General features: G+C 51.8%; 13 non-coding genes across 13 annotated transcripts; 4 read left to right on the forward strand and 9 right to left on the reverse strand.

Annotated features, from left to right (window-relative positions):
- Window positions 1-371: 371 nt before the first annotated feature.
- TRNAL-AAG (transfer RNA leucine (anticodon AAG)) lies at window positions 372-453 on the reverse strand. Its single transcript has one exon. It is a non-coding gene; the product is annotated as a tRNA-Leu (tRNA).
- Window positions 454-994: 541 nt separating this feature from the next.
- Window positions 995-1066, forward strand: TRNAD-GUC (transfer RNA aspartic acid (anticodon GUC)). The gene has a single exon. It is a non-coding gene; the product is annotated as a tRNA-Asp (tRNA).
- Window positions 1067-1840: 774 nt separating this feature from the next.
- TRNAL-AAG (transfer RNA leucine (anticodon AAG)) lies at window positions 1841-1922 on the reverse strand. The gene has a single exon. It is a non-coding gene; the product is annotated as a tRNA-Leu (tRNA).
- Window positions 1923-3309: 1387 nt separating this feature from the next.
- Window positions 3310-3391, reverse strand: TRNAL-AAG (transfer RNA leucine (anticodon AAG)). The gene has a single exon. It is a non-coding gene; the product is annotated as a tRNA-Leu (tRNA).
- A 1387-nt stretch (window positions 3392-4778) lies between these two features.
- On the reverse strand, window positions 4779-4860 carry TRNAL-AAG (transfer RNA leucine (anticodon AAG)). The gene has a single exon. It is a non-coding gene; the product is annotated as a tRNA-Leu (tRNA).
- A 1367-nt stretch (window positions 4861-6227) lies between these two features.
- On the reverse strand, window positions 6228-6309 carry TRNAL-AAG (transfer RNA leucine (anticodon AAG)). Its single transcript has one exon. It is a non-coding gene; the product is annotated as a tRNA-Leu (tRNA).
- Window positions 6310-6850: 541 nt separating this feature from the next.
- Window positions 6851-6922, forward strand: TRNAD-GUC (transfer RNA aspartic acid (anticodon GUC)). Its single transcript has one exon. It is a non-coding gene; the product is annotated as a tRNA-Asp (tRNA).
- Window positions 6923-7696: 774 nt separating this feature from the next.
- Window positions 7697-7778, reverse strand: TRNAL-AAG (transfer RNA leucine (anticodon AAG)). Its single transcript has one exon. It is a non-coding gene; the product is annotated as a tRNA-Leu (tRNA).
- Window positions 7779-8319: 541 nt separating this feature from the next.
- Window positions 8320-8391, forward strand: TRNAD-GUC (transfer RNA aspartic acid (anticodon GUC)). The gene has a single exon. It is a non-coding gene; the product is annotated as a tRNA-Asp (tRNA).
- Window positions 8392-9165: 774 nt separating this feature from the next.
- On the reverse strand, window positions 9166-9247 carry TRNAL-AAG (transfer RNA leucine (anticodon AAG)). Its single transcript has one exon. It is a non-coding gene; the product is annotated as a tRNA-Leu (tRNA).
- Window positions 9248-10625: 1378 nt separating this feature from the next.
- TRNAL-AAG (transfer RNA leucine (anticodon AAG)) lies at window positions 10626-10707 on the reverse strand. Its single transcript has one exon. It is a non-coding gene; the product is annotated as a tRNA-Leu (tRNA).
- A 541-nt stretch (window positions 10708-11248) lies between these two features.
- On the forward strand, window positions 11249-11320 carry TRNAD-GUC (transfer RNA aspartic acid (anticodon GUC)). The gene has a single exon. It is a non-coding gene; the product is annotated as a tRNA-Asp (tRNA).
- Window positions 11321-12094: 774 nt separating this feature from the next.
- TRNAL-AAG (transfer RNA leucine (anticodon AAG)) lies at window positions 12095-12176 on the reverse strand. The gene has a single exon. It is a non-coding gene; the product is annotated as a tRNA-Leu (tRNA).
- Window positions 12177-12492: the final 316 nt, after the last annotated feature.

Genomic DNA, 12492 nt, shown 5'->3' on the forward strand with positions numbered 1-12492 from the left:
AGCCTCTCCTGGTGATACATCACACCTGGGATCGTTTGCTCCCTGTGGGCTGTGGGAAATTTGCTACCAGCACGCCCTGGAAGTGGGGCTCATTCCGCTGCAACGGGAGGTCTTCCCAGGACGCGTCACAGCTCAACGCAAGAGCTCCTGGGTTTCGAAGGCTCTTGCAGCAAGCCTTCACAAAGCAGCAGGGAGCGCCGTTCCAGATGAGAAACTTGAGACTGGATGTCCAGAAAAGCAAGACGTCAGAAGCGAAACCTTTTTCCTGCAGGGTGTGGCATACCATCCGCTTGCTCATTGCGACAGAGGTGGCACTAATGAAGGAAGAGGTCAACGTTACGTTCTTCTTTAAAATGCAAGGCCAGGAAAAGTGGCAGCGGTGGGATTTGAACCCACGCCTCCGAAGAGACTGGAGCCTTAATCCAGCGCCTTAGACCGCTCGGCCACGCTACCTCCCTGCTAGTCGCCGAAAGCGGAACTTGACCCGTTGCCCGGCCCGCTTTAGTGCTTTGCCTTTTCTCCTTGGAAAGTCTGGAGACAGGCAGTGGAAGGGCAGGCAAACTGTCAGGTGCGCAGAGGAGGGGAGACCATGAGGCAAGGTGGGAGATGGGGGCAAGAAGTGAGAAAAAAACTAATCGCAAGCTAGGGCAGGATTCGGAAAGTGAAGCCGAAAAGGGGCTTAGCATGCAGCCCAGGGGTTTCTTTGACTGTCCTAAGCCCACAGGGACTTTGCCGTCCTCAGCTCATGAGACTTGAGATGGGTAGCTTGATTTGCTGAGGAAATGCGGGATGACAGATTCAACTCTGGAGTCAAACATAGCCCGGAACTATCGCCTTAAACTGAGTTTTAAGCCTGGTGCCGATAAAAAGAAAGAAATTAGCCTTAGATCGGGCAAGCCGTTTGACGGGGGAAAATGAGACCCCCCTAGGCCAGCTAGGTGGTCGCTGGATGCTGTGCAGACATCAGCAGCTGTTCATTTCATGCCCTCACGTCTCCTCGTTAGTATAGTGGTCAGTATCCCCGCCTGTCACGCGGGAGACCGGGGTTCAATTCCCCGACGGGGAGGTTAAACCGTTTCTGGATTTTTTTTAGTTCTTGACAAATATTCTTGAAGATTAGGCTGAGTCAAGTAGGGAATGGGTGCCAAGAACTGACTCTTTAAGAAAAAAGCACCGGCAACGCTAGTCATCGTACAATATTTGTGCACAATTGCTTACATTAGGCGGCCGGTCCACTTTATTGAGTCCCCCTCAGCACCATTTAGTGCTCCTGTTGTCTGCGAAGTCCAAATTGTAACCCTGAATCAGTTCCTCTTCTGACCCTTTGTATCATGTTACATGACGAGTAATGATCACCTGTTAGCTTTATCCCTAATTATAACTCTCACTCTTTCCCTGCATCTAACCCTAGCTCTAATCCCATCATTAACCTCGGTCCGGGCACACGCGTGAACCCCTACTCTCATCTCAGCCTCTCCTGGTGATACATCACACCTGGGATCGTTTGCTCCCTGTGGGCTGTGGGAAATTTGCTACCAGCACGCCCTGGAAGTGGGGCTCATTCCGCTGCAACGGGAGGTCTTCCCAGGACGCGTCACAGCTCAACGCAAGAGCTCCTGGGTTTCGAAGGCTCTTGCAGCAAGCCTTCACAAAGCAGCAGGGAGCGCCGTTCCAGATGGGAAACTTGAGACTGGATGTCCAGAAAAGCAAGACGTCAGAAGCGAAACCTTTTTCCTGCAGGGTGTGGCATACCATCCGCTTGCTCATTGCGACAGAGGTGGCACTAATGAAGGAAGAGGTCAACGTTATGTTCTTCTTTAAAATGCAAGGCCAGGAAAAGTGGCAGCGGTGGGATTTGAACCCACGCCTCCGAAGAGACTGGAGCCTTAATCCAGCGCCTTAGACCGCTCGGCCACGCTACCTCCCGGCTAGTCGCCGAAAGCGGAACTTGACCCGTTGCCCGGCCCGCTTTAGTGCTTTGCCTTTTCTCCTTGGAAAGTCTGGAGACAGGCAGTGGAAGGGCAGGCAAACTGTCAGGTGCGCAGAGGAGGGGAGACCATGAGGCAAGGTGGGAGATGGGGGCAAGAAGTGAGAAAAAAACTAATCGCAAGCTAGGGCAGGATTCGGAAAGTGAAGCCGAAAAGGGGCTTAGCATGCAGCCCAGGGGTTTCTTTGACTGTCCTAAGCCCACAGGGACTTTGCCGTCCTCAGCTCATGAGACTTGAGATGGGTAGCTTGATTTGCTGAGGAAATGCGGGATGACAGATTCAACTCTGGAGTCAAACATAGCCCGGAACTATCGCCTTAAACTGAGTTTTAAGCCTGGTGCCGATAAAAAGAAAGAAATTAGCCTTAGATCGGGCAAGCCGTTTGACGGGGGAAAATGAGACCCCCCTAGGCCAGCTAGGTGGTCGCTGGATGCTGTGCAGACATCAGCAGCTGTTCATTTCATGCCCTCACGTCTCCTCGTTAGTATAGTGGTCAGTATCCCCGCCTGTCATGCGGGAGACCGGGGTTCAATTCCCCGACGGGGAGGTTAAACCGTTTCTGGATTTTTTTTAGTTCTTGACAAATATTCTTGAAGATTAGGCTGAGTCAAGTAGGGAATGGGTGCCAAGAACTGACTCTTTAAGAAAAAAGCACCGGCAACGCTAGTCATCGTACAATATTTGTGCACAATTGCTTACATTAGGCGGCCGGTCCACTTTATTGAGTCCCCCTCAGCACCATTTAGTGCTCCTGTTGTCTGCGAAGTCCAAATTGTAACCCTGAATCAGTTCCTCTTCTGACCCTTTGTATCATGTTACATGACGAGTAATGATCACCTGTTAGCTTTATCCCTAATTATAACTCTCACTCTTTCCCTGCATCTAACCCTAGCTCTAATCCCATCATTAACCTCGGTCCGGGCACACGCGTGAACCCCTACTCTCATCTCAGCCTCTCCTGGTGATACATCACACCTGGGATCGTTTGCTCCCTGTGGGCTGTGGGAAATTTGCTACCAGCACGCCCTGGAAGTGGGGCTCATTCCGCTGCAACGGGAGGTCTTCCCAGGACGCGTCACAGCTCAACGCAAGAGCTCCTGGGTTTCGAAGGCTCTTGCAGCAAGCCTTCACAAAGCAGCAGGGAGCGCCGTTCCAGATGGGAAACTTGAGACTGGATGTCCAGAAAAGCAAGACGTCAGAAGCGAAACCTTTTTCCTGCAGGGTGTGGCATACCATCCGCTTGCTCATTGCGACAGAGGTGGCACTAATGAAGGAAGAGGTCAACGTTACGTTCTTCTTTAAAATGCAAGGCCAGGAAAAGTGGCAGCGGTGGGATTTGAACCCACGCCTCCGAAGAGACTGGAGCCTTAATCCAGCGCCTTAGACCGCTCGGCCACGCTACCTCCCGGCTAGTCGCCGAAAGCGGAACTTGACCCGTTGCCCGGCCCGCTTTAGTGCTTTGCCTTTTCTCCTTGGAAAGTCTGGAGACAGGCAGTGGAAGGGCAGGCAAACTGTCAGGTGCGCAGAGGAGGGGAGACCATGAGGCAAGGTGGGAGATGGGGGCAAGAAGTGAGAAAAAAACTAATCGCAAGCTAGGGCAGGATTCGGAAAGTGAAGCCGAAAAGGGGCTTAGCATGCAGCCCAGGGGTTTCTTTGACTGTCCTAAGCCCACAGGGACTTTGCCGTCCTCAGCTCATGAGACTTGAGATGGGTAGCTTGATTTGCTGAGGAAATGCGGGATGACAGATTCAACTCTGGAGTCAAACATAGCCCGGAACTATCGCCTTAAACTGAGTTTTAAGCCTGGTGCCGATAAAAAGAAAGAAATTAGCCTTAGATCGGGCAAGCCGTTTGACGGGGGAAAATGAGACCCCCCTAGGCCAGCTAGGTGGTCGCTGGATGCTGTGCAGACATCAGCAGCTGTTCATTTCATGCCCTCACGTCTCCTCGTTAGTATAGTGGTCAGTATCCCCGCCTGTCACGCTGGAGACCGGGGTTCAATTCCCCGACGGGGAGGTTAAACCGTTTCTGGATTTTTTTTAGTTCTTGACAAATATTCTTGAAGATTAGGCTGAGTCAAGTAGGGAATGGGTGCCAAGAACTGACTCTTTAAGAAAAAAGCACCGGCAACGCTAGTCATCGTACAATATTTGTGCACAATTGCTTACATTAGGCGGCCGGTCCACTTTATTGAGTCCCCCTCAGCACCATTTAGTGCTCCTGTTGTCTGCGAAGTCCAAATTGTAACCCTGAATCAGTTCCTCTTCTGACCCTTTGTATCATGTTACATGACGAGTAATGATCACCTGTTAGCTTTATCCCTAATTATAACTCTCACTCTTTCCCTGCATCTAACCCTAGCTCTAATCCCATCATTAACCTCGGTCCGGGCACACGCGTGAACCCCTACTCTCATCTCAGCCTCTCCTGGTGATACATCACACCTGGGATCGTTTGCTCCCTGTGGGCTGTGGGAAATTTGCTACCAGCACGCCCTGGAAGTGGGGCTCATTCCGCTGCAACGGGAGGTCTTCCCAGGACGCGTCACAGCTCAACGCAAGAGCTCCTGGGTTTCGAAGGCTCTTGCAGCAAGCCTTCACAAAGCAGCAGGGAGCGCCGTTCCAGATGGGAAACTTGAGACTGGATGTCCAGAAAAGCAAGACGTCAGAAGCGAAACCTTTTTCCTGCAGGGTGTGGCATACCATCCGCTTGCTCATTGCGACAGAGGTGGCACTAATGAAGGAAGAGGTCAACGTTACGTTCTTCTTTAAAATGCAAGGCCAGGAAAAGTGGCAGCGGTGGGATTTGAACCCACGCCTCCGAAGAGACTGGAGCCTTAATCCAGCGCCTTAGACCGCTCGGCCACGCTACCTCCCTGCTAGTCGCCGAAAGCGGAACTTGACCCGTTGCCCGGCCCGCTTTAGTGCTTTGCCTTTTCTCCTTGGAAAGTCTGGAGACAGGCAGTGGAAGGGCAGGCAAACTGTCAGGTGCGCAGAGGAGGGGAGACCATGAGGCAAGGTGGGAGATGGGGGCAAGAAGTGAGAAAAAAACTAATCGCAAGCTAGGGCAGGATTCGGAAAGTGAAGCCGAAAAGGGGCTTAGCATGCAGCCCAGGGGTTTCTTTGACTGTCCTAAGCCCACAGGGACTTTGCCGTCCTCAGCTCATGAGACTTGAGATGGGTAGCTTGATTTGCTGAGGAAATGCGGGATGACAGATTCAACTCTGGAGTCAAACATAGCCCGGAACTATCGCCTTAAACTGAGTTTTAAGCCTGGTGCCGATAAAAAGAAAGAAATTAGCCTTAGATCGGGCAAGCCGTTTGACGGGGGAAAATGAGACCCCCCTAGGCCAGCTAGGTGGTCGCTGGATGCTGTGCAGACATCAGCAGCTGTTCATTTCATGCCCTCACGTCTCCTCGTTAGTATAGTGGTCAGTATCCCCGCCTGTCACGCGGGAGACCGGAGGTTAAACCGTTTCTGGATTTTTTTTAGTTCTTGACAAATATTCTTGAAGATTAGGCTGAGTCAAGTAGGGAATGGGTGCCAAGAACTGACTCTTTAAGAAAAAAGCACCGGCAACGCTAGTCATCGTACAATATTTGTGCACAATTGCTTACATTAGGCGGCCGGTCCACTTTATTGAGTCCCCCTCAGCACCATTTAGTGCTCCTGTTGTCTGCGAAGTCCAAATTGTAACCCTGAATCAGTTCCTCTTCTGACCCTTTGTATCATGTTACATGACGAGTAATGATCACCTGTTAGCTTTATCCCTAATTATAACTCTCACTCTTTCCCTGCATCTAACCCTAGCTCTAATCCCATCATTAACCTCGGTCCGGGCACAGGCGTGAACCCCTACTCTCATCTCAGCCTCTCCTGGTGATACATCACACCTGGGATCGTTTGCTCCCTGTGGGCTGTGGGAAATTTGCTACCAGCACGCCCTGGAAGTGGGGCTCATTCCGCTGCAACGGGAGGTCTTCCCAGGACGCGTCACAGCTCAACGCAAGAGCTCCTGGGTTTCGAAGGCTCTTGCAGCAAGCCTTCACAAAGCAGCAGGGAGCGCCGTTCCAGATGGGAAACTTGAGACTGGATGTCCAGAAAAGCAAGACGTCAGAAGCGAAACCTTTTTCCTGCAGGGTGTGGCATACCATCCGCTTGCTCATTGCGACAGAGGTGGCACTAATGAAGGAAGAGGTCAACGTTACGTTCTTCTTTAAAATGCAAGGCCAGGAAAAGTGGCAGCGGTGGGATTTGAACCCACGCCTCCGAAGAGACTGGAGCCTTAATCCAGCGCCTTAGACCGCTCGGCCACGCTACCTCCCTGCTAGTCGCCGAAAGCGGAACTTGACCCGTTGCCCGGCCCGCTTTAGTGCTTTGCCTTTTCTCCTTGGAAAGTCTGGAGACAGGCAGTGGAAGGGCAGGCAAACTGTCAGGTGCGCAGAGGAGGGGAGACCATGAGGCAAGGTGGGAGATGGGGGCAAGAAGTGAGAAAAAAACTAATCGCAAGCTAGGGCAGGATTCGGAAAGTGAAGCCGAAAAGGGGCTTAGCATGCAGCCCAGGGGTTTCTTTGACTGTCCTAAGCCCACAGGGACTTTGCCGTCCTCAGCTCATGAGACTTGAGATGGGTAGCTTGATTTGCTGAGGAAATGCGGGATGACAGATTCAACTCTGGAGTCAAACATAGCCCGGAACTATCGCCTTAAACTGAGTTTTAAGCCTGGTGCCGATAAAAAGAAAGAAATTAGCCTTAGATCGGGCAAGCCGTTTGACGGGGGAAAATGAGACCCCCCTAGGCCAGCTAGGTGGTCGCTGGATGCTGTGCAGACATCAGCAGCTGTTCATTTCATGCCCTCACGTCTCCTCGTTAGTATAGTGGTCAGTATCCCCGCCTGTCACGCGGGAGACCGGGGTTCAATTCCCCGACGGGGAGGTTAAACCTTTTCTGGATTTTTTTTAGTTCTTGACAAATATTCTTGAAGATTAGGCTGAGTCAAGTAGGGAATGGGTGCCAAGAACTGACTCTTTAAGAAAAAAGCACCGGCAACGCTAGTCATCGTACAATATTTGTGCACAATTGCTTACATTAGGCGGCCGGTCCACTTTATTGAGTCCCCCTCAGCACCATTTAGTGCTCCTGTTGTCTGCGAAGTCCAAATTGTAACCCTGAATCAGTTCCTCTTCTGACCCTTTGTATCATGTTACATGACGAGTAATGATCACCTGTTAGCTTTATCCCTAATTATAACTCTCACTCTTTCCCTGCATCTAACCCTAGCTCTAATCCCATCATTAACCTCGGTCCGGGCACACGCGTGAACCCCTACTCTCATCTCAGCCTCTCCTGGTGATACATCACACCTGGGATCGTTTGCTCCCTGTGGGCTGTGGGAAATTTGCTACCAGCACGCCCTGGAAGTGGGGCTCATTCCGCTGCAACGGGAGGTCTTCCCAGGACGCGTCACAGCTCAACGCAAGAGCTCCTGGGTTTCGAAGGCTCTTGCAGCAAGCCTTCACAAAGCAGCAGGGAGCGCCGTTCCAGATGGGAAACTTGAGACTGGATGTCCAGAAAAGCAAGACGTCAGAAGCGAAACCTTTTTCCTGCAGGGTGTGGCATACCATCCGCTTGCTCATTGCGACAGAGGTGGCACTAATGAAGGAAGAGGTCAACGTTACGTTCTTCTTTAAAATGCAAGGCCAGGAAAAGTGGCAGCGGTGGGATTTGAACCCACGCCTCCGAAGAGACTGGAGCCTTAATCCAGCGCCTTAGACCGCTCGGCCACGCTACCTCCCTGCTAGTCGCCGAAAGCGGAACTTGACCCGTTGCCCGGCCCGCTTTAGTGCTTTGCCTTTTCTCCTTGGAAAGTCTGGAGACAGGCAGTGGAAGGGCAGGCAAACTGTCAGGTGCGCAGAGGAGGGGAGACCATGAGGCAAGGTGGGAGATGGGGGCAAGAAGTGAGAAAAAAACTAATCGCAAGCTAGGGCAGGATTCGGAAAGTGAAGCCGAAAAGGGGCTTAGCATGCAGCCCAGGGGTTTCTTTGACTGTCCTAAGCCCACAGGGACTTTGCCGTCCTCAGCTCATGAGACTTGAGATGGGTAGCTTGATTTGCTGAGGAAATGCGGGATGACAGATTCAACTCTGGAGTCAAACATAGCCCGGAACTATCGCCTTAAACTGAGTTTTAAGCCTGGTGCCGATAAAAAGAAAGAAATTAGCCTTAGATCGGGCAAGCCGTTTGACGGGGGAAAATGAGACCCCCCTAGGCCAGCTAGGTGGTCGCTGGATGCTGTGCAGACATCAGCAGCTGTTCATTTCATGCCCTCACGTCTCCTCGTTAGTATAGTGGTCAGTATCCCCGCCTGTCACGCGGGAGACCGGGGTTCAATTCCCCGACGGGGAGGTTAAACCTTTTCTGGATTTTTTTTAGTTCTTGACAAATATTCTTGAAGATTAGGCTGAGTCAAGTAGGGAATGGGTGCCAAGAACTGACTCTTTAAGAAAAAAGCACCGGCAACGCTAGTCATCGTACAATATTTGTGCACAATTGCTTACATTAGGCGGCCGGTCCACTTTATTGAGTCCCCCTCAGCACCATTTAGTGCTCCTGTTGTCTGCGAAGTCCAAATTGTAACCCTGAATCAGTTCCTCTTCTGACCCTTTGTATCATGTTACATGACGAGTAATGATCACCTGTTAGCTTTATCCCTAATTATAACTCTCACTCTTTCCCTGCATCTAACCCTAGCTCTAATCCCATCATTAACCTCGGTCCGGGCACACGCGTGAACCCCTACTCTCATCTCAGCCTCTCCTGGTGATACATCACACCTGGGATCGTTTGCTCCCTGTGGGCTGTGGGAAATTTGCTACCAGCACGCCCTGGAAGTGGGGCTCATTCCGCTGCAACGGGAGGTCTTCCCAGGACGCGTCACAGCTCAACGCAAGAGCTCCTGGGTTTCGAAGGCTCTTGCAGCAAGCCTTCACAAAGCAGCAGGGAGCGCCGTTCCAGATGAGAAACTTGAGACTGGATGTCCAGAAAAGCAAGACGTCAGAAGCGAAACCTTTTTCCTGCAGGGTGTGGCATACCATCCGCTTGCTCATTGCGACAGAGGTGGCACTAATGAAGGAAGAGGTCAACGTTACGTTCTTCTTTAAAATGCAAGGCCAGGAAAAGTGGCAGCGGTGGGATTTGAACCCACGCCTCCGAAGAGACTGGAGCCTTAATCCAGCGCCTTAGACCGCTCGGCCACGCTACCTCCCTGCTAGTCGCCGAAAGCGGAACTTGACCCGTTGCCCGGCCCGCTTTAGTGCTTTGCCTTTTCTCCTTGGAAAGTCTGGAGACAGGCAGTGGAAGGGCAGGCAAACTGTCAGGTGCGCAGAGGAGGGGAGACCATGAGGCAAGGTGGGAGATGGGGGCAAGAAGTGAGAAAAAAACTAATCGCAAGCTAGGGCAGGATTCGGAAAGTGAAGCCGAAAAGGGGCTTAGCATGCAGCCCAGGGGTTTCTTTGACTGTCCTAAGCCCACAGGGACTTTGCCGTCCTCAGCTCATGAGACTTGAGATGGGTAGCTTGATTTGCTGAGGAAATGCGGGATGACAGATTCAACTCTGGAGTCAAACATAGCCCGGAACTATCGCCTTAAACTGAGTTTTAAGCCTGGTGCCGATAAAAAGAAAGAAATTAGCCTTAGATCGGGCAAGCCGTTTGACGGGGGAAAATGAGACCCCCCTAGGCCAGCTAGGTGGTCGCTGGATGCTGTGCAGACATCAGCAGCTGTTCATTTCATGCCCTCACGTCTCCTCGTTAGTATAGTGGTCAGTATCCCCGCCTGTCACGCGGGAGACCGGGGTCGACGGGGAGGTTAAACCGTTTCTGGATTTTTTTTAGTTCTTGACAAATATTCTTGAAGATTAGGCTGAGTCAAGTAGGGAATGGGTGCCAAGAACTGACTCTTTAAGAAAAAAGCACCGGCAACGCTAGTCATCGTACAATATTTGTGCACAATTGCTTACATTAGGCGGCCGGTCCACTTTATTGAGTCCCCCTCAGCACCATTTAGTGCTCCTGTTGTCTGCGAAGTCCAAATTGTAACCCTGAATCAGTTCCTCTTCTGACCCTTTGTATCATGTTACATGACGAGTAATGATCACCTGTTAGCTTTATCCCTAATTATAACTCTCACTCTTTCCCTGCATCTAACCCTAGCTCTAATCCCATCATTAACCTCGGTCCGGGCACACGCGTGAACCCCTACTCTCATCTCAGCCTCTCCTGGTGATACATCACACCTGGGATCGTTTGCTCCCTGTGGGCTGTGGGAAATTTGCTACCAGCACGCCCTGGAAGTGGGGCTCATTCCGCTGCAACGGGAGGTCTTCCCAGGACGCGTCACAGCTCAACGCAAGAGCTCCTGGGTTTCGAAGGCTCTTGCAGCAAGCCTTCACAAAGCAGCAGGGAGCGCCGTTCCAGATGGGAAACTTGAGACTGGATGTCCAGAAAAGCAAGACGTCAGAAGCGAAACCTTTTTCCTGCAGGGTGTGGCATACCATCCGCTTGCTCATTGCGACAGAGGTGGCACTAATGAAGGAAGAGGTCAACGTTACGTTCTTCTTTAAAATGCAAGGCCAGGAAAAGTGGCAGCGGTGGGATTTGAACCCACGCCTCCGAAGAGACTGGAGCCTTAATCCAGCGCCTTAGACCGCTCGGCCACGCTACCTCCCGGCTAGTCGCCGAAAGCGGAACTTGACCCGTTGCCCGGCCCGCTTTAGTGCTTTGCCTTTTCTCCTTGGAAAGTCTGGAGACAGGCAGTGGAAGGGCAGGCAAACTGTCAGGTGCGCAGAGGAGGGGAGACCATGAGGCAAGGTGGGAGATGGGGGCAAGAAGTGAGAAAAAAACTAATCGCAAGCTAGGGCAGGATTCGGAAAGTGAAGCCGAAAAGGGGCTTAGCATGCAGCCCAGGGGTTTCTTTGACTGTCCTAAGCCCACAGGGACTTTGCCGTCCTCAGCTCATGAGACTTGAGATGGGTAGCTTGATTTGCTGAGGAAATGCGGGATGACAGATTCAACTCTGGAGTCAAACATAGCCCGGAACTATCGCCTTAAACTGAGTTTTAAGCCTGGTGCCGATAAAAAGAAAGAAATTAGCCTTAGATCGGGCAAGCCGTTTGACGGGGGAAAATGAGACCCCCCTAGGCCAGCTAGGTGGTCGCTGGATGCTGTGCAGACATCAGCAGCTGTTCATTTCATGCCCTCACGTCTCCTCGTTAGTATAGTGGTCAGTATCCCCGCCTGTCACGCGGGAGACCGGGGTTCAATTCCCCGACGGGGAGGTTAAACCGTTTCTGGATTTTTTTTAGTTCTTGACAAATATTCTTGAAGATTAGGCTGAGTCAAGTAGGGAATGGGTGCCAAGAACTGACTCTTTAAGAAAAAAGCACCGGCAACGCTAGTCATCGTACAATATTTGTGCACAATTGCTTACATTAGGCGGCCGGTCCACTTTATTGAGTCCCCCTCAGCACCATTTAGTGCTCCTGTTGTCTGCGAAGTCCAAATTGTAACCCTGAATCAGTTCCTCTTCTGACCCTTTGTATCATGTTACATGACGAGTAATGATCACCTGTTAGCTTTATCCCTAATTATAACTCTCACTCTTTCCCTGCATCTAACCCTAGCTCTAATCCCATCATTAACCTCGGTCCGGGCACACGCGTGAACCCCTACTCTCATCTCAGCCTCTCCTGGTGATACATCACACCTGGGATCGTTTGCTCCCTGTGGGCTGTGGGAAATTTGCTACCAGCACGCCCTGGAAGTGGGGCTCATTCCGCTGCAACGGGAGGTCTTCCCAGGACGCGTCACAGCTCAACGCAAGAGCTCCTGGGTTTCGAAGGCTCTTGCAGCAAGCCTTCACAAAGCAGCAGGGAGCGCCGTTCCAGATGGGAAACTTGAGACTGGATGTCCAGAAAAGCAAGACGTCAGAAGCGAAACCTTTTTCCTGCAGGGTGTGGCATACCATCCGCTTGCTCATTGCGACAGAGGTGGCACTAATGAAGGAAGAGGTCAACGTTACGTTCTTCTTTAAAATGCAAGGCCAGGAAAAGTGGCAGCGGTGGGATTTGAACCCACGCCTCCGAAGAGACTGGAGCCTTAATCCAGCGCCTTAGACCGCTCGGCCACGCTACCTCCCGGCTAGTCGCCGAAAGCGGAACTTGACCCGTTGCCCGGCCCGCTTTAGTGCTTTGCCTTTTCTCCTTGGAAAGTCTGGAGACAGGCAGTGGAAGGGCAGGCAAACTGTCAGGTGCGCAGAGGAGGGGAGACCATGAGGCAAGGTGGGAGATGGGGGCAAGAAGTGAGAAAAAAACTAATCGCAAGCTAGGGCAGGATTCGGAAAGTGAAGCCGAAAAGGGGCTTAGCATGCAGCCCAGGGGTTTCTTTGACTGTCCTAAGCCCACAGGGACTTTGCCGTCCTCAGCTCATGAGACTTGAGATGGGTAGCTTG

The sequence above is a fragment of the Ambystoma mexicanum genome, unplaced genomic scaffold (genome assembly GCF_040938575.1).
Source record: "Ambystoma mexicanum isolate Mex_15411 unplaced genomic scaffold, UKY_AmexF1_1 Mex_scaf20, whole genome shotgun sequence".
NCBI lineage: Eukaryota > Metazoa > Chordata > Amphibia > Caudata > Ambystomatidae > Ambystoma > Ambystoma mexicanum.